Source organism: Pinus tabuliformis, chromosome X (genome assembly GCF_031772625.1).
Source record: "Pinus tabuliformis cultivar Carrire ecotype Pingquan chromosome X, CPIR1, whole genome shotgun sequence".
Taxonomy (NCBI): domain Eukaryota; kingdom Viridiplantae; phylum Streptophyta; class Pinopsida; order Pinales; family Pinaceae; genus Pinus; species Pinus tabuliformis.
The window spans coordinates 1,136,603,890-1,136,625,925 of NC_142308.1; positions in this window are offsets into that span (position 1 = coordinate 1,136,603,890).

Sequence of the window (22,036 nt, forward strand, 5' to 3'; positions counted from 1 at the left end):
TACACCTCTTGTTGGAAATACAAATTATTTTATTGAAAAATCCAATGATTTTGTAAAACTTAATGAAAATGAGAGAGCCGATAAAGATGAAATTCTTGTGAGTTTTGATGTAGTGCCCTTATTTACCGAAATTCCCTTGGATGAGGTTGTTCATGTTATAAAAGAAATCACAAATCCAAAAACAGGTAAACTTGCGGAGATTTAGTTGCGTTCCACTTTTTTCAGTTTCCAAAGAAATTATTATCAACAGATATCTGGAGTCTTAATGAGATCACCTCCCTCACCAATTGTCGATAATTTATACATGGAGTACTTTGAGAACAAAACCCTTGATTCCTACCCTTTAAAACGAGCGTGGTGGAAGAGATTTGTTGATGACACCACCGTAAAATGGACTCGTGGAAGGGAAGAGATTGAGAAGTTTTTCAATCACCTTAAATCTATCTCGTCTGAAATTAAGTTTACTATGGAGCTAGAAGAGAACATAAGCATTCCATTTTTAGATTTCCTTGTTATTAGAAAGGAACATGGTACTTTGGGAAATAAAGTCTTTAGGAAGAAGACTTAGACTAAAAGTTATCTTCATGCTAAATCTTACCATCATCCATTCTAAAATTTGGTGTCCTTAACACTCTTGTTGTTACAGCCCTTAGAATATCTGACTCGGATCACCTTAATGAATAAATTAAACACTTAACCTCTATATTTAAGAGTATAGGATATAAAGTTAAGGATATTAGGAAATCCATAAAGAGAGTTGAAGGAAAGGTCTTCTCCAAAGGCCCTCAAGCTCATTGTGGTAAAGTATTCCTTCCATTCATTGAAGGAGTTACAAATAATATTGCATTTTAGGGAAAGAGAACATATTCACTTAGTTTACAACATTAGAACGATCAAGCAAAGAATGAGGTCTGCCAAGGATAACATCGATCAACATCAGCTTAAGGGAGTTTATAAAATTGATTTTTCTTGTGGCAAAAGTGATATTGGAGAGACAGGGCCCTCATTGCAAAAAATATTAAAAGAGCACAGATCTGATATTAAGAATGAGAGATCGTGCACTTCAGTGCTAACGTAACACTAACATTATTTATTTGTTACAAATTATTTGATTATTAATTATTATTAACTATCGATCATTTATTTATTTCAAATGAATGTATTGTTAGGTGTTATTAACAAAAAAATATATATATTATTAATGATTATTTATTTATAATAATAAGTATTTATTTATTAGAATGAATAAATAAATAATTATTAATAAATAATAATAATTCATTTATTAATAATAATTAGCTATTATTTATTTATTTTTGAGTAATTTATTTTTATATTTTTCATTTCTAATGAATTAATTTAGGTTTAGGTTTTACAGTTTTATAATTTTAGGATTTTAGTAGGTTTTTTTAATCATTTTGTTCATTCATTATTTATTCATCTTTTTTTCGGACTCTTCTTTCATTCACTCATTGGGGATTCAAAAGGTGGACAAGGTTCATATAATACGGTAATCCCAACCATCCTTTTCCAAAAGAAAGCCACAGAAGCTTAAAATCTAACATATACATAATTTTTTAAACAATCTATATATATATATATATATATATATATATATATATATATATATATATATATATATATATATATATTTGACATTAAAATATTTTACATGTAACACATTCTATTTATGGAATACATTGCTTAAGTTAAAATATTTTTTGTTATTAATATATTTTTAAGTATATGTTAATATCATTGAATCATGCATATTAAAATATTTTATTGATGATCCACATGAATTTTTTTATTATTATGAATATTTTAAATGCCACATATTAATATTATATTAAGAATTGCATGGATTACACATCTCCCTCTTATTATGCTTATTAAGAAGTACTTTGATATTTTTATTTTATTTTTTAACTTCCAATTACTTTTTTTCTTTGGACATTGAATATTTTATTAAATACAACATTTAAATATTTGTTAACATTTTCTTTTTATATATAAATAGATGTTGAGTTGATCACATAAATTACTTAATATGGATCTCAAATAGTTTATTTAAATATTGTGTCTAAATATTTTTTAAAGGTATAAGATTTAAAAATCTTACTTACACTTTTTTTTAATTTATAATTATTTTATCTCTTTTCAAGGTTGATATGAAATTATATTTCGTCAGATGTATATTGAAATTTATTTGAGAAAGAGTTAGGAAAATATTTTTAACACATTGTGATATAACATTAACAATAAATCTAGTAACTATAATAAAATTAGTGTTATTAATGTTTTATCATATTTCTAATTAAAACTTTAACTAATATACCTATTTTTATTATAAATAACATTATTTTTTATTTAAAAAATATTTTATTTATATTTTTAAAAAAATGTTAAATTTAAAATAAACAAAATCACACATCATGGGCCTCTCAGTCCAACAACCCATTTATCTTTTAATTTTTAAATTTTTATGTTGCTGTTTTTAATCTCTACTTAGTCAGAAATTATCAGTTTCTGTCTCTCCTACTACTTCGAAAACAGTAATTTAAAAAAAATGGTTATTTAACTAGAATTAATATTAGTTTCCATATTGTTATGAAAATTTGTTTACTTCAAATCCATTTACTTTATATAGTTTTCGTTGTGAAATAATTGACAAAGAAAAACAACGTAAAATATTGGCTTTATTGACCACTCTGCCATGGGTTATTGATAGTAAAAGAATTCATTCCGTGTCATCCAAATTTGGTGACGGGCAACTCAGAAGGAATGATCAAAACAATAATAACATTGAGAAAACAAAGCATGAGGATGGAAACAAGTGATTTAAAATTATAGAATGGTGTGTTGTATTTTATAATTAATGAATAAGAATTTTATTTATTTATTTTAATGTATAAATCTATATTATTTATAGATTTAATTAAAAATATATATGGAGATTAGTTAATATAAAAATAATAATAATAATTAGTAAATATTGAAATTGATGAAAGGAAATGTTCTAGTAAAATAAGATAGTTATAGTTAAAGTTTTATCTTAATTTTTCCATGTTCTTTGAATAAAGTCTATTAATTAATTAGTTAGTTGTTCAAATTCAAGTTTCTATGATCTATATTATGAATTTGAAACATTTTCGGATAAAATCACATTGGAAGATTTAGTTAGTTGTTATTCATTATAGAAAGGGTTCTTTATATTAATAAAGCTCTAATTAGTTAGTTAGTTAGTTAGTTGCCTTCATTATAAGGGGTTCATGGGTAGTTGAGATTCTTTATGGATAGTGTTGGGTAAAGTATTTTCATTGACGTCAAAAATGGCAGCGATGTCATTGATCTTTGTTTGTGTCAAGTTTAGAGGGAGCTTGGTGAGTCAAAAATTGAGTTTATAGCTTTGAAGTTTTGAAAGAAGTTTTGCCTAAATGTCTCAACTCAAATGAGAAAACTAAGTGTTCCATTGTGTAATGCTCTCAGAAACCTTTCCAAGTGATTACTAACACATACCTTGACTCCTAAGGGTTGATGAGAAACCAAGCTTTGAAATGAAGAAATGTTTGGGTAGTAAGTTGATGCAAAAGTATCTTGGCACATCCAAGCAATCTGCGGTGCAAATAATTTGGCACGTGGATAGAAGATCCAGACATAAGGTTTCATTTGGACTTATCGAGGCCAAGAAGGAAATACGAGAGACAAACACATTGGATATCCAGATATCCAAGACATCAAGTGGTCAATACTTTTCCAAAATAAAAAATGACCCAAATCCGAATTCAGTTTTAAAGACAATTCATAGTTCCACATTTCTCTAGGTTCCTATATAAAACATTAAATCTGAGCATCCACCCATCTAGAACGTTTTACAATATGTAAGAGTTGAAAATTCTCAGATACATATTTTCGTTGGAGGATGATTAGTTCACAATTCCATCTTTTTCTCCTGGTTCTAGTGTATTTGGGCATTCATCCCTCTAAAAATTTAACAAAGGGAATCACTGAGAATCAATGGATGGAAGAGTTTGTTCCATACTAGTGACAAGTAGTAGTGTTGACAGATGGACAATCATGACTAGATGAAAAGGACGAGATAGAAAATGAGTTGGTGTACAGATGGTGATGACATGGCTATGATGACATTGTACCTTGTAAACATGACAAATGGAAAATATTTTTGGAGCTTTTGGATGACCAAGTGGCCTATTTCCATATGACACATGGTAGCATCAAAGAATGCCTTATGGTATGTTGATGACAACATGACATCAACAACTTTGTGACAAAGGTCATGATGACATGGTTCAGACATTGCGCAAGATGACATGTGGTGCAAGTGTAGCTGATCCAAGTGGACGTGATGGGGTAGGGTTGAAGGCTTTGGGACCTAGTAGGAAAAATGACAAATTCTAGACCCCCCTTCCATTAATAGTCATGCATACTAGGGGGTGACCAGAGTGGATATGGATCATTAGATCCATGAAGGTGGTTATTTTTTCACAATATGCTTTGAGGAATTCACGGAGGATTTAGCCGCATAAATGACAAATCACAGAACCCCCCCCCCCCCCCCACCCCCTATAAATTGTCGAGCATATGAGGGGGCGCTACAATGAATATCAATAGATGATCATGAAACACATTAAATACAAAAAATTTATGTTGTATATTGGTACAAGTAGTTAAGCCACTAAGAGTTTAAGATCTATGGATTTCAGCTTGTGGTTTCGGCCTTTAGACATATGCATTCAAGAGCTAACACTTAAGTGTTAAATTATGAAATCAAATTTGGCATTCTACTGCATTCAACATGATAATGGAAATTTGGCGCTAAACAAATTTTGGAATTGTTAAAGGAATTTTACATTTTGACCTGTTTTGTAAATTTGGCATTTCAGTAATTTGTGGATTTGTGATTTTGGATTTCTATACTCCAAAAATGGCACTGTTAAATTTAGTTTACTACAAAGAAAGTGTGAACACAAGAGAGGACTATTAATTAAAGGAAACTTCTAATAGTTTGTAATGATGAATAAAAATCAATTCGTAATCATCATTATCTTATTGAAGAAACAAAGAGACCAATGAATTTCAAACAACATGAACTTGAAGTGATTAACCTACTGATAATTTTGAATGTGAAAAAGACACAATTGATGAGAGGAGATTGACATAAACTATTTATTTGAGTTTTAATTGAGACTTTTTTCTCTTTTTTAGATGTAATTAACAGTGTAAGAGAAATAGGGAAACAGTGGGCACAAAAAGATAGTGAGAAAGTTGTCAAATGTCAAAAATTTGAAGTAGAAAAGGAATAGAAGGACAAAACAAAGGTTGTAGGTAGAGATTGAGTGAAAAAAAAAGTTTTTGTGTACAAGAAAATTATATAGGATTAGAAGAAAATAGGGTGCTACAGAAACAAGATCATAAGAGTTGGACAAAATAATTATTTACACTTTTTTATTAGGGGATTGGTGTCTCCTTTAGGTAGGTTCTTGAAAAATATCGACAAATATTGGTGTGTGTAAACAATGGGAGTTGGTGCTTCCATCAAGTGGGTGCTTGTAAAGAAAAAGAGGCTAGAGCTTTTTGTAGGTTGGTTCCTCCATAATGTGATGTAAAAATAAGTTTGTGCTTGCATTTTTCATCGAAATTAAAAAGAAGATTGGTGGTTTTGTCCCTTTATGGATTTCCATGTTAAAATCAACATCCAATATGTGTATAATGGTTATTATGTTGTTGTGTGATTTATGTATTTTTTACATGGTCATTTCTTGAATATATAAATCTATGTATTAATTGTTAAAATTGGTCGTAATATTGATTCACTCCATTCTTAGTATTATCATGTTTTCCAGCAATTGGTATCAGAGTAGATTCCTTTAACAACAGTGTAAAAACTGGAAGGAGGATCTAAACCTATCACATGGCCAACTAGGATGGAAATCTTACCAACACATCTTCTCTTTTTAATGGAATGAACTATACCTTATGGAAGGTGAGAATGAGGACATATTTTATGTCCCTTGGTGCAAATGTCTGGGTTGTAGTGGCGAATGGCTATGAAAACCCACCTGTATTGTTTTACAGAGAGGACAAGCTTGAGTTTTCATTTAATCCCAAATTTATGAATGAAATCTTTAGTGTATTGTCTAAATCAAAATTTGTTAAGGTTATTCATTACAAGACTATGAAATAAATGCAAGAAAAGTTGTAGAAACAACCTTGAAGGTGATGGTAAGGTCAAAAAGGCCAAACTACAGGTCTATAGATTGCAATTGGTGTCACTCAAAGTGAATGAGGATGAGGATGTAGTAATATTTTCCCTTAGAGTTGATGAAATAGTAAATACCATCAGAGTTATTAATGAAACTAAAAAGGCTTCCACTATAGTTTAAAAGTTGTTGAGATCTCTTCCTACCAGGTTTAACGCCAATGTATCGACTATTGAGGAGATGTTTGACCTCGGAAATTTAACAATTGATCAATTACTTGGAACATTGGATGCTTATGTAATGAGAACCACAAAAGGAAAATCTACATTAAGGGAAGTGAATTTTAGAGAAGAGACGAAAACCAAAGATGACCAAGAATGTTCAAGTTTTGGATTGGATGAAGAAGAGATTATGTTTAACAGAAGAGTGGAGAAAGTAATTGGTAAAGATAAAGGTAATATGCCTTTCAAATGTTTTTATTGTGGAAGAGTATGGCATTATGCATCTAAATTTCCATTTGAAAAGGAAGATAATAAATTGGATAGAAAAGAATTGAATACATAAAGGAGAGTTAAGAAGAAGAATAACTTCAAAAAGAAAAGATTTTATGCCCAAGAAGAAAACAACCTCCCAAAAGATAAAAATAAACAATCTTCTCATGAAGAAGGGATTAGTGATTTCATGCTCATGGCCATAGAAATCCAAGATGAAGTGAATGTGAGTTAAATGAAGAAGAAGTTGAAGTAGAATTAGAAGGTGAATTAATCAGTTTCGTAGAAGATATCGATAAACTTAAGAAAATGAGTAAGAAACAAAAATAACTATTGAATAAGTATGAAAAAGAAGAACACAAATTGAAGACTCGTCGCTCCTTCCAACGGTAGAGTTGGAAAGAAGCAAAAATTATTGAAGACATTCATTGTGACCACTAAAAGAAAAAGGCAATGAATGAGAGAAATTGGAGGAAGAGGTAGTCTCTCTTAGAAAAGAATTGGAGAAAAAATCATCTCAGCTCAACCAAAACCTAGAGAATATTAAAGGATATGAAAATTTAGATGAAGTTCTTAGTATTCAAAGATCCCCTCTCATCAAAATTGGTTTGGGATATGAGGGGGAAATAAATAATAAGAAAATTGAAGACAAAAGACCAATCAACTTCATAAAACCTCTCGTAGAAAGTAATGGAAATGGAATTGAATGGAATGAAAACAATCAACCATCACAAAGTAAGAAAATTGATAGTAGTACAACTTAGCAACAATCAGTGAAAATTTACAACGTCAGGCACACTGAACAATCGAAAAAATAATAATAGCATAATTAATATTATAACTCATCAGCAGCTAAGGAAATTCTATAACAAAGATTCGAAAAGCCTAAGTATCACGAAAGAAATTATGAAAATCTCTACTCCCCTCAAAGACAAAGTCATCAAACTTTTAGAAGTTCACACTCTCAAAGGAAAACTATTTCTAGGTACCAAAATTTATTCTATGGTAATTGTTATTCTTGCACAAATTTGGAGCAGAAAGTTGTAAATTGCAAAACATATTTCACAAGAACTCATATAAGAAATAAAAGAAATGAATCTTACTAGGCAAACAAACAAAATATTTTCAAATCCATATAGAAATAATATCGAGGACAACAATCCTTTTGCTTCCTTATTTTAATGTTATTGAATGTTATAACTATCATAACTTTAACCATAAAGTATCTAAGTGAAGAATAAAAAAATTCACACCAACTTCTCATATCAATCAAATACAAGAACAATACATGTTTTGGAAGTAGAAAAAGGAAGAGAAGAAAGACAAATGTAGGCTTACCAAACAACTACTAGTACGTGGATAGTAGATGCTCCATGCATATCACTAGTGATAAGAGTAATTTTTTGTCACTAAAGAAAACAAGTAAGGAAATTTTTCGTAATGATGCTCTAAGAAAGATCATGGGCAAGGGATCAACAACCTATACAATGGAAAGGGTTAAGTTAAAGACATTATTTTTGTATATAGAGTCAAGCACAACTCATTGAGTGTAATCCAAATGTGTGAAAAAACGTATTATTTTACTTTTCACTCCCAAGATTGTGAAATAAATTCAGCAAATACAAGCAAAGTAGTGGCAAAGTCTATGAGAACCTCAAATAACGTATAAATTCTCAAGGAAGAAAATTAGGAGTATTATTTGCAGGTCATGCCAAATGGGGAAGCACACTTGAGTGTCTTTTAAAACAAAAGAACATTCATCCACCAAAACTTTACAATTCGTCCATATGGATTTACGTATTCCTTCAATAACTAAGGTTCCAAGTGGTGAGAGATACTTCATGTTGGTTATTGATGATTACACTCGACTGACTTGGGTTGAATTCTAAGGGAGAAATTAGAATCATTTCAAAATTTCAAAATTTTGAAAGCCCCGGATGAGAATAAAATTAGTTGCAAATTAAATTGTTTAAGGTCAGAAAAAGGTGGGGAGTTTAATTCAAATGAGTTTTATGACTTTGTTTAATTCATCTCGGTATCCATGATATGTTATACTTTGTTTGTAATCGATCTTTATTAAGTGGGATACATCAAAAGATATCAGAAGCTTGCCTGATACCCCTGGTATTGGAGGCATTATTTTGAACTTCCTTCCCTCCTCCTTAGGGTTTCCATGTTCATGTTGTTTCATTCATTGGGGTGGCTATGGTGGCTGGACATTTAAGTAGGAATTAACTCCTATTTATTATTATTAGTACTATCAATATTTTTAAATGTCACATATTAATTTTATATTAAGAGTTGCATGGATTACACATCTCCCTCTTATTATTCTTATTAAGAAGTACTTTGATATTTCTATTTATTTTTCAACTTTAAATTATATTTTATTCTATAAATAGTAGGAAAATATAAAATAACTCACTTGTCAAACTAGTACTGAATTGTCAAACCAGTAGAGGAAAACCATCTCTCACTACTATCTGTGAATGCAGGTTGATTCATCACCCTTATTCAAGGAAAACCAAAGCATCTGGAATAATATGTTGGTACTCCATAAGGGGGCAAGCTTTCGCCCATGCAATATGCCTCTAGGTCTTGGGTCGTTATCATGTTTCGTTACCTTGGAGGAAAACATTGAATATTCTATTATATACAACATAAAATAATTTCTTTTAACATTTTCTTTTCTATATAGATATACATTAAGTTGATTACAAAAATTAGCTAACATAAATATTCAAATAGTTTATTTAAGACTTGTTTTGAAATACTTTTGAAAAGTGTAAGATTTAAAAATCTTATTCACACTTTTTTTTTTTTTGTAATTTTAACTACTTTATGTGAAATTATATTCTGTAATGTGTATATCAAATTTTTTTATTTATGACTAAAAGCGAGTGAAACTTTTTAGCACATTTTGATATAATATCAACAATAAATCTAGTGACCATAATAAGATTAACATTATTATGTTTTATTATACTTTTAATTAAAATTTTAAATAAACTTATATACTCTTTTTAATATAAATACCATTTTTTTAATTAAAAATATTTTATTTATATTTTAAAAAACATATGTCAACTAATCTGGACATGGACAGAATCACACATGATGGGCCTAAAATTTTATAGTGCCATTTTTAATTTCTACTTAGTAAGAAATTATATGTTTATGTCTACTATTACTCTGAAAATAATGATTTAAAAAAAAAAAATGTGCAGGAATTTATAAAAAAACCGTGAAATAACTGGATTGCGTTTAAATTAAACAAATTATTTATAAAGTTGTTTGGCGAAAAAATAGAAATGACATTCAGATCGCCGTGTTGAGCGGTACGAGCTGGGTAAGAAAGTAACTATGAAGTCGTGTCTGTGGCAGGAGTTATTAAAGATGCATTCACTGAATTGGAAAGAGTGCAAAACTATAATAATTTTTAAATTAATTTGAGAAAACAAGTGGGCTTAGTATACAGACTTTTGAATTGGAAAATATGAAAAAGCTATATATATATAGATATATAGTGGGTAGAAGTCATTAAAGATGCATACATTGAATTGGAAAAAGTGGAAAGTCAATAATTTTTAAGTGATTTAAAATTATTATATATTCATGGGTATACTTCAATTAGTATAAGTGAATTAAGGGAATTTCTTCACGCACAGTTTTTTTATAAATTGGTATATTTAAATATTTTGTTTATTTATTTATTTTAAATGTTTTAAAATTTTTATTTGGGTTGACATGAGTAAAGTTTTAATTTTGATGATGAAAAATAAAAATTACATATATTATACTCATTGTAAAATAAATTTCTCGGCTCAATCAAAATTAATTGTTAAAAAAGAAATTGAAATACATATAATATTTCTTTATTATTTATATTTTAATATTAATTTTAATTATTAAATCTTTTCATATTTTTAAAATACAATAAATGATTTTCAAAAAAGAAAATATTATTTTTGTTATTATTAAATATATTAATATTATTATTAAAATGAACTATACTAAATGATTCGAAACTCGCTAACTTAAAAAATATGTATATAATTTAAAAAAAAAAATCCCTCAACATTCATTACATAGATCACAAAATCTGAATTCAAATATTTAAAATATTATTTATTTTTTATTTTTTTATAACTATTATTTTTTAAATTAATATTTACATATTAATAATTAATTTTCTAGCATTCTCTTCAATGGTAGTATTTGTTTAATTTTTTTAATTGTAAATCAAATAACTAATTTTTATACCTTTGTTTTTATTTTTGAGATATCAAAATTCCTTCCCTATTTATTTATTGAGTTTGATTAAATTTTGTTTCATTTCATCATTAAAAAATTATAATAAATTAAGAAAATAAATTTCAAATTAATTCTAATTACAGAAGGCTCATTTTAAAACTAATAATTAACTATTATAGTGTTAATTTAAAGAACATAAAAATACAATTAAAAAAATAATGAAATTTTAGTTATAATTCTGTGTAAAATATATGCTGCATTTAAATAATGTGTTATAAAATTTAAAACAAAAAAATTATGAATAGCTTAAATCAAGGGTCATTATTATATTTTTATGAGGAGAATTAGAAATTTTAACTTAAATCAAGGGTCATTATTATATTTCTATGAGGAGAATTAGAAATTTTTATGATTTAAGCCAGAATATTAGTCAATTTAAAAAGAATAACAATACAACAATTTAAGAAAAATTATGATGTTTTATGTTTTTTATTAACTTATTTATTTTAATGAAGATATCACACAAATTAAAATAAAATGGCAATGTATTTTCACTAATTTGTTTCGTAAAGCCTAACACATTCTCCATGAACACAGTGATCGTCGACTAAGCAAGACAACAATACGCATGCAACAATTCGAGAAACAATAATTCTATCTATATAATTGGTAAAAGGAAATAGGCACAAAGGAGGGTTTAGCTGATTAGCGTGAATGTTATTAGCCAAGTATAATTTGCAAGTTTATATATATATATATATTTGTCATTTTCCAATAGGCACAAAGGAGGGTTTAGCTAATTAGCGTGAATGTTATTAGCCAAGTATAATTTGCAAGTTTATATATATATATATATATATTTGTCATTTTCCAAGAGCTTAATAATGGTAAAGTTTAAGTTAATGAGAATTGCAATAATATATTGTTAGTTTAGATTTATATAATATGGATTTATCATGCTCTAAGAGGGATTAGATCTTTTGAGGTGTAATTTTTTTTTTGGAGTGTAAAACTTGAGAAAAGGTTTGCATCTTGAGGGATTTGATCCCGGTGTTGGATGCATCTAAGTTGATTAGGGTTGAGGGCAATAATGTCACATTTTTAGATTATCATTACTAAGTATATGTTTGAGATTAACTTCAAAATTCACATTATGTTTTCTTTGCTTGGCATGACCATATCATTCTCTTATTTAATTTATTCTATGTTGCTTTCCTTGAATGGTTTGTACATCTTTGTTTGGATGCTTTGAGTGGTTTGTGTGTTTATGTGTTTTGATTTGGATGACAATGATTTTGAGTGTTACAATTGTTGTGTTATATTTTAATATGTGTATGTAATTGTCTATTAGTAATTAGTTGGTGATGAAGAAGGGAGACAATCTTGTCAATAGTTTGCAGAGGATTGATATTGCACATCTATTTCATTTAATTTTAGGTTGATGATTTTTTATGTATAGTCTATTCAACAAAGTCAAGAAATAATGTATTTTGAATTTGTTTTTTAATGAGTGGCTAGAATTATAAAATATTTACATTATTTGTTTCTCCAAACAATTATCACATGAATATATTGTTTTGTTTTGAATGTTTATAAATATATCTTTTCCTCTTATAAAAGTTATGAATACATTATTATATGCAATTATCTATTAGTAATTTTAAATATATGTAATTGTCTATTAGTAATTAGTTGGTGATGTAGAAGGGAGACAATCTTATCAATAATTAATTTGCACTTTGTAGGAGGATTGATTTTGCACATCTATTTCATTTTAATTCTAGGTATCAAAAATTTTGAGAGGTAATTAATTCTTAATAGTGTCCTTTTAGGTATTACTATATATCTTGAAAATATTTTTTCTTAATAATCTACAACTTCAACATTATCAACATCTAATGCATCTAATTGAAGCAATCGAATAAGATTACAAAATAACATCTACACTGAAATCAATGCATCTAATGAAAGCAATCAAATGATATTAGAAATTAATAACTACACTAAAATCAATGCATCCAGTGAAAGTAATCAAATGGGATTAGAAATCCAAATGTACAATAAAATAATTGCATCTAGTGCAAGCAATAAAAATGGAGTAGAAATCAACGTCTACACTGAAATTAATGCATCTAAAGCAAGCAATCAAATAGGATTAGAAATAAACATCTACACTAAAATCAATGCATCTAGTGCAAGAAATATTTTTCCCTCTCTCTTCCCTCCATCTAATATTGATTTTTTTTTTAATAATTTACAGTCTCAAGATTAAAAACACCCAATCCATCTAATGCGAGCAATCAAATAGGTTTCGAAAACATCTACACTGAAATTAACGCATCTAATGCAAGCAATCAAATAAGATTAGAAATCAACATCTACACTGAATCAATGCATCTAGTGAAAGAAATCAAATATAATTAGAAATCAACATCTACACTAAAATCAATGCATCTAGTGCAAGCAATCAAATAGGATTAGAGATCATCATCTACACTAAAATCAATTTATCTAGAGAAAGCAATCAAGTAGGATTAGAAATAAATATCTACACCGAAATCAGTGCATCTAGTGCAAACAATCAAATATAATTAGAAATCAACATCTACACTAAAATGAATGCATCTAATGCAAGCAATCAAACAGGATTATAAGTTATCATCTATACTGAAATCAATGCATCTTGTGGAAGAAATATTCTTCCCTCTCTCCCCCCTCCATCTATATCTACATATCCCTTCATCTCTCCTTCTTTTTCTCTTTATCTCACCCCCCCAAACACACACACACACACTCTCTCTCTCCATATATATCTATCTAACCCTCCCTCCCTTCCTCCCTCTCTCTATCTCTCTCGTCTTCCCTATATTCACCTCCCATCTATATCTCTATCTCCTTCTACATCTCCTTTGTCTCTATATATCACCCCCAAAGCATATACACTCTTTCTCCATATCGATCTATCTATCCCCCCTCTTACTCTCCCTCTCTCTCTCTCCCCCTTGTATTTCTCTTCCCCCCTGATCTCCTCTCTCCCTCTCTCTCTCTCTCACCCCACTTTTCTCTCTTTATGTATTTCTTCTTACCTACCTCTCTCTCCCCCTCCAACTCCCTCTCTCTCCCTGCCTCTCTCCTCCCTGTCATGTCCTCTCTCTCTTCCGTCCTCTCTGTCCCTTTCTCTTCCATCTCACTCTATCTCCCCCCCCTCTTCGCCCTCTAACACTTTCACTATCTCCCTCCCTCTCTCCTCTCTCCATCTCTCCCCCTTCCTTCCATCTCTCCTTCTTTGTCTCCTTATCTCACCCCAAAACATACACACACTCTCTCCATCTCTCCCTTGTCACTCCCTCTCTCCCACTCCAACTTCATCTCTCTGTCCCTCCCTCTCTCATCTTCTCTATGGTCCTTCCCCTCTCTCCATTTCTCTCCTACCTCCCTCTCTCTCCCCTCATCGCTCTCTCTCCACTACCCTCTAACATTTTCACTATCTCTCTCCTCTCTCTCTCTCTCTCTCTCTCTCTCTGCCCTCTAACCTTGTCACTATATCTACCCCTGCTCTCTCTCCCTCTTTATCTTCCCTCCAACCTATAGGTTTTAACCCTGTACAGAAATTACCTACATACGAATTCTAAAAATAGAAAATAAACAATGGCAAGAGAATATAAAAAAATAGATATACACATAGATCTCCCCCTAGATCCTGAAACCGACACTACCAAATTGATTTTTCATTATGTTTCTTTCAATGTTACAATACACATATATACGTACTGAAGCATCCATAAACCCCAATCCATTAAAACTAGATTAGAACTTAACCGTAGTTCCCTTGACTGGATCTACAAAATATGGAGGATATCTTAGTACAGTTGCTAAGATTTGGAGGGATATGGCGATTCAAAGAGTCGTCTGAAAAGTCAAGTTGTTCCAACTTCACCAAACAACCAAAATATGTTGGTATGGAACCTCTAAAGTTGTTACGAGAAAGGGCAAGACGTTCAAGGCTTGTGCAATTAGACAGTGATTTTGGAATAAACCCAATGAGCCTAGATTTAAAGCTTAGTGATGGAAAAAGAAATCTAATGGGCATATGATTAAAGCTCAGTTCAAGCACTCGTAGTGCTTCAAGCTGTCCAAATTCGGGTGGAATTTCTCCTATCAAATTATGATGTGAAAGATTCAAAGTATGCAATGAGGAGAGGCTGTCGATAGACGGCGAATGAGTACCTGTGATATTTAATCCAAGAAGTATTATGGCAACTACTCTTGGATCGTGTTGTCTGCAGGTAATACCATACCACGAGCATACCTCCTCTGAGTTCTCTGATGTCCAACGGGACAACTTTCCATTTGGATTTTTAATATCATTTTTAAAAGCTAAAAGAGCATGCACGATCATCCACAGTGGGACTTGATGATCTTCCTGCAGCATATTACCTTGGTGTGGTTGATCACCATAAAAATCATCTTGTGGATGAGTATAAATGATTGTTGGTGTGGCTGCAAAGGATGCCATGGAGAGAAAGCACATAAGTGTCATCAGAGAAAGGTGAAGGACAAATTTAAGATCCATTTCTCTCTATGAGTCATTGGGACTCAAATGTCCTATAATGCTTTGAGGTTTGTGCTCAGCTATGGACATAAATATAAGTTCGGCTGCTACTGTATAAAGTCCTTTGTTTGCGGGTTCCTCAATCAAAACATTAAAAAAGTTACACAGAAGCGAAAGGGAAATTGTTGGGTTACCTGGGAAAGACGTGGGATATGGTAATAAAGTCACACTATTAACCAAGGGGTAGTTATGCTCCCCGTATTGACCAAGTAAGGAAACCATGTTACCCAACACGCAGGGTAGTTAAGAAAGCCGTGTTGTCAGGGCTGAGTATTTGGGGATATTGCGGAGTATTTTGTTGTGTTTTGTTTGCCGTGTTGTCAGGGCTGAGTATTTGGGGATATTGCGGAGTATTTTGTTGTGTTTTGTTTGACCATGACTTGTAGGGTAAGAGACATTGTTATAATGATTTTGATGTAAACTTTATAAAAGTTATTGGATATAGAAAACAATTAGATTTAATTATTATAATTCACTTCGTAGTGCGATATGTGGTATTTATGTAGTATATATGATTGTTAGTAGATAATTAACATGTTAAAAATGTAAATAGTGAATTGGAAAAAGTTCAAAAGTAATGTGTTTCTCGGAACTCTCCAGATTAAAAAGGGGTGTACCTAATGAAGCGATATTATATATATATATATATATATATATATATAATTTAGTAACACGACTTTTTGGTGAGATTATGATGTTCTATTATTTTATTTGTATTTTAAATAAAAAACGGAATTGGCATTTTAAATAATCTTTAAAATATTTAGTTTACGCAGATTTAACAACTTAAAACTATGATTTTTTTAATTTGACACGATTTTAGATAAGATAGCTTATAAATTCTGCCAAGAAAATAGCCAAAATGTATTTTCACTGGCATGCTATGTTAAACAGAAATTGCATAAAAGTATAAAGATGCCACAAGTGAAATGAAGAGCAACTTTGTTTTTTTCATATCTAAGTAATGTTTATTCTATCTTGGATGGAAGAAATATTTGTTTAAATATGGCGTGTTATCACTAGGATTGTATGAGGCTTGTCTAGCATGGACGCCTCTTGAGAAATTTTTTATCTCTCACAATTGGCTCTCATGCTTAACGTGTGCCCATAACGTTTGACCCTGATACTTAATAGAGGCTATGCCCCACACACACAATAGGATTCACCTCATGGGTTGTTTTTTTAATAACCTTATTTAACAAAAAAAGTTATAGAGACATGTAATGCTTATTATTATATGACATGTAATGTATTTATCTTATAACTTAATGTACAATTTACAAGTCACATGTGTTCAACATAATTTCATTTCCTCATATAGATATATGATGAGCAATACGGTGATCTAAGTTGGGCTAGTGCATCCCCCTCGCCCTTAGCTTTGGACCATCCTCAATGAAATATTAGATTATGTACAATATAAAAAATTTAACATCAGAAATTCAAAAAAACTCTAGGTATGCCTCATGCGTATCTTCTTCCAACTCTCACATTGTTTTTTAGGAATGTAATGGGTTTATTGAAATTTTACCTACCTTATAGAACTATTCCTAAGCATAGTGATATTCTTGTCTAAGATATATACTCATTGTACTTGGAACTCTCTTTTCAATTCCACCAAGATGAAAGTCCACTTAATGACATGGTTAGGATCATGTACATACTTTTTTAATAAAGATATTTCATGTATGCCCTTTATGTTAGTCAAATGCAAGGATATATCCAACAAGCCCTATACTATTTAAGATATCAAAAGGACCAAAATAGTTAATTTCCAACTTAATGCAACTCTCCAACTTCAAAAACTTTTCCTCGGTTTCACTTTTAGAAATACATGCTCCCCATATTTGAATTCCCTTGGTATTTTGCATTTATTTGCATAAACCTTTTGCATGCCCCATGCTTTCTTTAAATTTTGTTCTGACCAATAACGTCACCATAACACCAAAATTAGTTGAACAACATGAGGAATTTGGAGAAAAAATCATGAAAAGGCTCAGTCACACACATAACACAGGATTAATGTGACTAGAACTCCTCACTCACTCCCGTAGGTTTTCCTACCAATGATTGGATATTTTTAGTCACTCCCATGACGTAATATCCATGTGACTAGGGTAGAGGATGAAGGAAAACATCTTTACTTAGCTCAAAAACTTCTCCATATTCTTCCAGAGCTTTAAAATCTTATGTAGTACCTCTAGAAGTCACTGAAACCTCTACAACACTTCACTAAATAACTACCACGTCACTGTCATCATCAATAGTCAAACTAGGTCGACTTGAATACCAACCAACAACCATACTACCACCTAGGCCATGAAACTACTCCACAAACACTCTGCCAACAACATGTAGTTCCAAAACATGTCAGACATCATCCAAAACCTTTACAACCATCTCAAGAATCTACTGAGACATGTATATCATCTCCAAACCCAAGCTATAACATCATCAACCATAGGGGAACTAATCCGAGACATGAAGACCTAATCAATAAGGCTCCTCAAGTCTAACTCATGTAACATCCATCAATACCTATATGCAACAACACAATCAAGAGGATCATCACATATCCAAGCTAGTCCAAGCTAGTAGACATGACATGGACCATCCATCACATATTCACCATACACAAGCCACCTGTAGCCACACATGCACATGCATAACCAACTCACTTGCAACCCAAACAACCAGGCTGACATCAATGCCAACCAACAACACATCTTCAACATTGCAACACACCTCAATGCCAACAATCTCCCCCTCTAGCATTGATGTCAACCCCTGCTAAACTAATCATCTGAAGTTGTCCTCTGAAAACTGATCAACATCCCCACATTGTCCCCCTTTGACATTAATGGCAAAGGGCTAGACATATCAAGGAAAAATGCTATATACTACTCTAGATGCAAATAGACTCCATAAAAAACATAAGCTCTACTCAAAATCATATGCAGGTGATGAAAAATTGAGTTTAAGACTGAAATTCAACAACACTCCCTCACATAACTGAAAAATATGTGCAATAAACTCCCCCTAGACACAAGCTATGTGCAATCTACAACACACTAGAGAAACAATATACATCTCCTATCACCAACAACGATAAACTCTCTCACTCAGCAGCAGTAAAAATTGAACGACATGCTCTCTCCCCTTAAGAAACAACAACACGATCCATGACATAATAGTAGCAGCGGGTCAAATCACCAATACATAGCAACAACAACATAGTAAGACCAACTAACAAAAACAACACTGGTCAACTCCATAGTATTATTAACATATATCCAACCATTCTGAAGCAACAACAACAAATACATCCTCTCCACAATGTTCTCTCCAGCAACAAAAAACTCATACACTAGCAGAAACAATGACTATTTAGAAGCAACATCTACCTGAAGTAGACATGGTGGTAGCAAGTACGAGATGAAAAATCACAACACTGTGATCAACCATACTCCACTGAATGAAAACATCTCCATGGTTCAATGTAAATTGATGTATATATATATAGGGAAAATTTTAAGAACCCCCCTAAATTTATAAATATAATAAATGGGCGAATCTCCATGGTATATAGGAAAAATGGAAGGCGATTTTATCAATAATATAATATGTATATATAATTTTTTGGCGAATCTCTCACCAGGCATGGCGAATATTTTACTCAATTATAAAATCTTGTAAGATCTTGGCGAGTCTTTCACTAAATAATAAAACTTTGTAAAGTCCTAGTGAATCTTAGCATAGGCTACATGTTGGTTTAATTCCCCCATTTAAATAGGCTACATTCCAGGTGAATACCATGGGTCAATACCATGTGCCATTTTGGTGAATACCATGGGTCAATACCATGTGCCATTTTTATTTTTATTAATTCTAATATTAGGGTTAATAATGGTTTTTTGCATGGTATTAATAACAATCTAGTCCACGGTATTTGCCCCATAGTATTTTGGCCATAGGTTTCACCTAAATATAACCCATTTTTTGAGTATTCGTAAATATAAGGTGACTTATGGATTAAATATAAAAAAATATTTTATTTGTTTACCATACCTCTAGTTTATTTGTATTTTTATTAATTTACCATACCTCTTTTACAAATATGGTATTTGGCCCATAGGATTCACTTAAATAAAACCTCCTTCTTGAGCCTTCATAAATAGAATGAGGGTTATGGACTAAATATAAAAAGAGGTTTTATTTATTTACGATACGTCTAGTTTATTTATATTTTTATTGATTTACCATACCTTCTGAGTAAGTATAAAAAGACGTTTTATTTATTTACCATACCTCCACTTTACTTATATTTTTATTTGTTTACACCCTTACATGTATATAAGGTGACTTATGGAGTAAATATAAGAAAAAAATTATTTATTTACCATACCTCTCATTTATTTATGTTTTTATTAATTTACCATACCTCTTTTATAAATATGGTATTTGGCCCATAGGATTCACTTAAATAAAACCTATTCTTGAAAATGGGCGAAAGGATTCACTTAAATAAAACCTATTCTTGAAAATGGGCGAATGGAAGGTTGTAAGTCCTAATTTCAAGGGCTAAATTTACCTTTTTTACCCTCTCCCTTAAAATAAGGTGGGCTATTTGAGGTGATTTGTAAAAATGTACTACTATACAAAATATTCACCCACTAAAAATTTAAAACCCCTTAATTTCGGCGAACATTCGCCCCTAAAATTATCCTTGTATATATAGCTTCCAATGCCTCCTTTTCATATGAAAGAGGTTACTCCACATGGACCAAGGAATATGACCAAAAGATGTGCAACAAAGTATAGGGATTCATAGAATTACTACATGGCTACCGAAATGAGAATGCATGATTGTAAAATTATATCAATAAGCCCATATATAGTTGAACTGTGACTTTCTCTGAATGCATACATGACTTTAGATCGTCTCTCCATCATAAGTATGAGAGTGTACAAAAGTAATACATGAAATACATGCTTATAAAAATACTACTAACAACCAATACATAGTTGAACCAACTCTCATACCTCATTATACAACATATCTCAAACATGTCTTTGAACACTACCCATGAAACATACAAGAATGAGACTCTCTCATACATGCCTTTCGTAACAATCCTCTCATCCATGTATGTCTAAACAATTTCATAATGCAAGTACATGGAGCATATGATCCACAACATGTCCTCTTATGGAGGTAAGATAATGTCAATATAAATCACATAAGAGACATGTATCAGCCTCTCCAAATCATCCACCATGAATTAATAATTCATCAACAGTAGACGACATCACATAACAATACATAGTGTCCCAACAATAGCATATATCAGTAGCATCATAAAGAAGCAACATATCACATCAATATGCCCAATATATCATATCTCTATCGCTATACAAGGTAGCAATAATAACCATCATATGGAGCATGATCCTCTATAATATATTTAAAACTGATAAGAAAAAATGAGCATATAATGATGTAATGAGAGCAGGAACATCACCTCAGAAACTATAATAAAAAACATAATCATCATCATATGTAGCTGCAACATCAATAAGAAACACATAAATATAAGCATCATGCAACATCATCATACTAATCTCCATGGAACGACCATATGCATAAAATCATCGGCCCAAAATGCATGATTAAATTCAATTACACATGTAGTATATTATCCATGCATAACCAAAATGAAAGCTCCTGCAAAAATTATATATCAAATAAACATATAGCATGGAACAAATAGCAACTCCTCCAAGGAACCGTGGTTCCATCAAAACCATTGAAATTTTGGAAGCATATAAAGTTCTCCCCCTGAACATGTGCCATCTCTCCTCCTGATCACACCTTAGCAAGGACAACATCAATAGAAAAAATCCATCATCAAGAAATCATAATCGAAGAGATAAGCATTAATATAATCACAATCTAACTGTATGAAAAAAAACAATATGCCATATATTCTCTCTAAGCCTATGAAGGCTTCACATCCATTTTGCAGTCTAAAATATCTATCATGCAAGAGCGGACTTCAATATGTGTTAATCTCTTCTACTAAGAATCTGAAGATGAAGAGTACTTATTTGATCTCTTCTCTTTTCTTATTCTTCCCTTCAACACATAAACATCGTTTGGTGTTTTAACTCCTCTAGCTATCACCCTATTTGATCCTTCCTTTCAAATGAAACAACCTTTGGAGTTGAAGATAACTTCCTTACCTCCATCAACCATTTAGCTCGCACTTAAAATATTGTGCTTTAAACCCTCTACGAGCCACACATTTTCTGAAATAGTCCTCTTCTCTCCAAGGTTGGATTTACCGCTTCCCAACACCCTTGTTGGTTCACTCCTTTTAGGAAAAAATCCATCATCATACTAAGCGCGCTTGAGCCAGAGGAGTTCTGGGATGGGTGACCTCCTGGGAAGTCCTGGT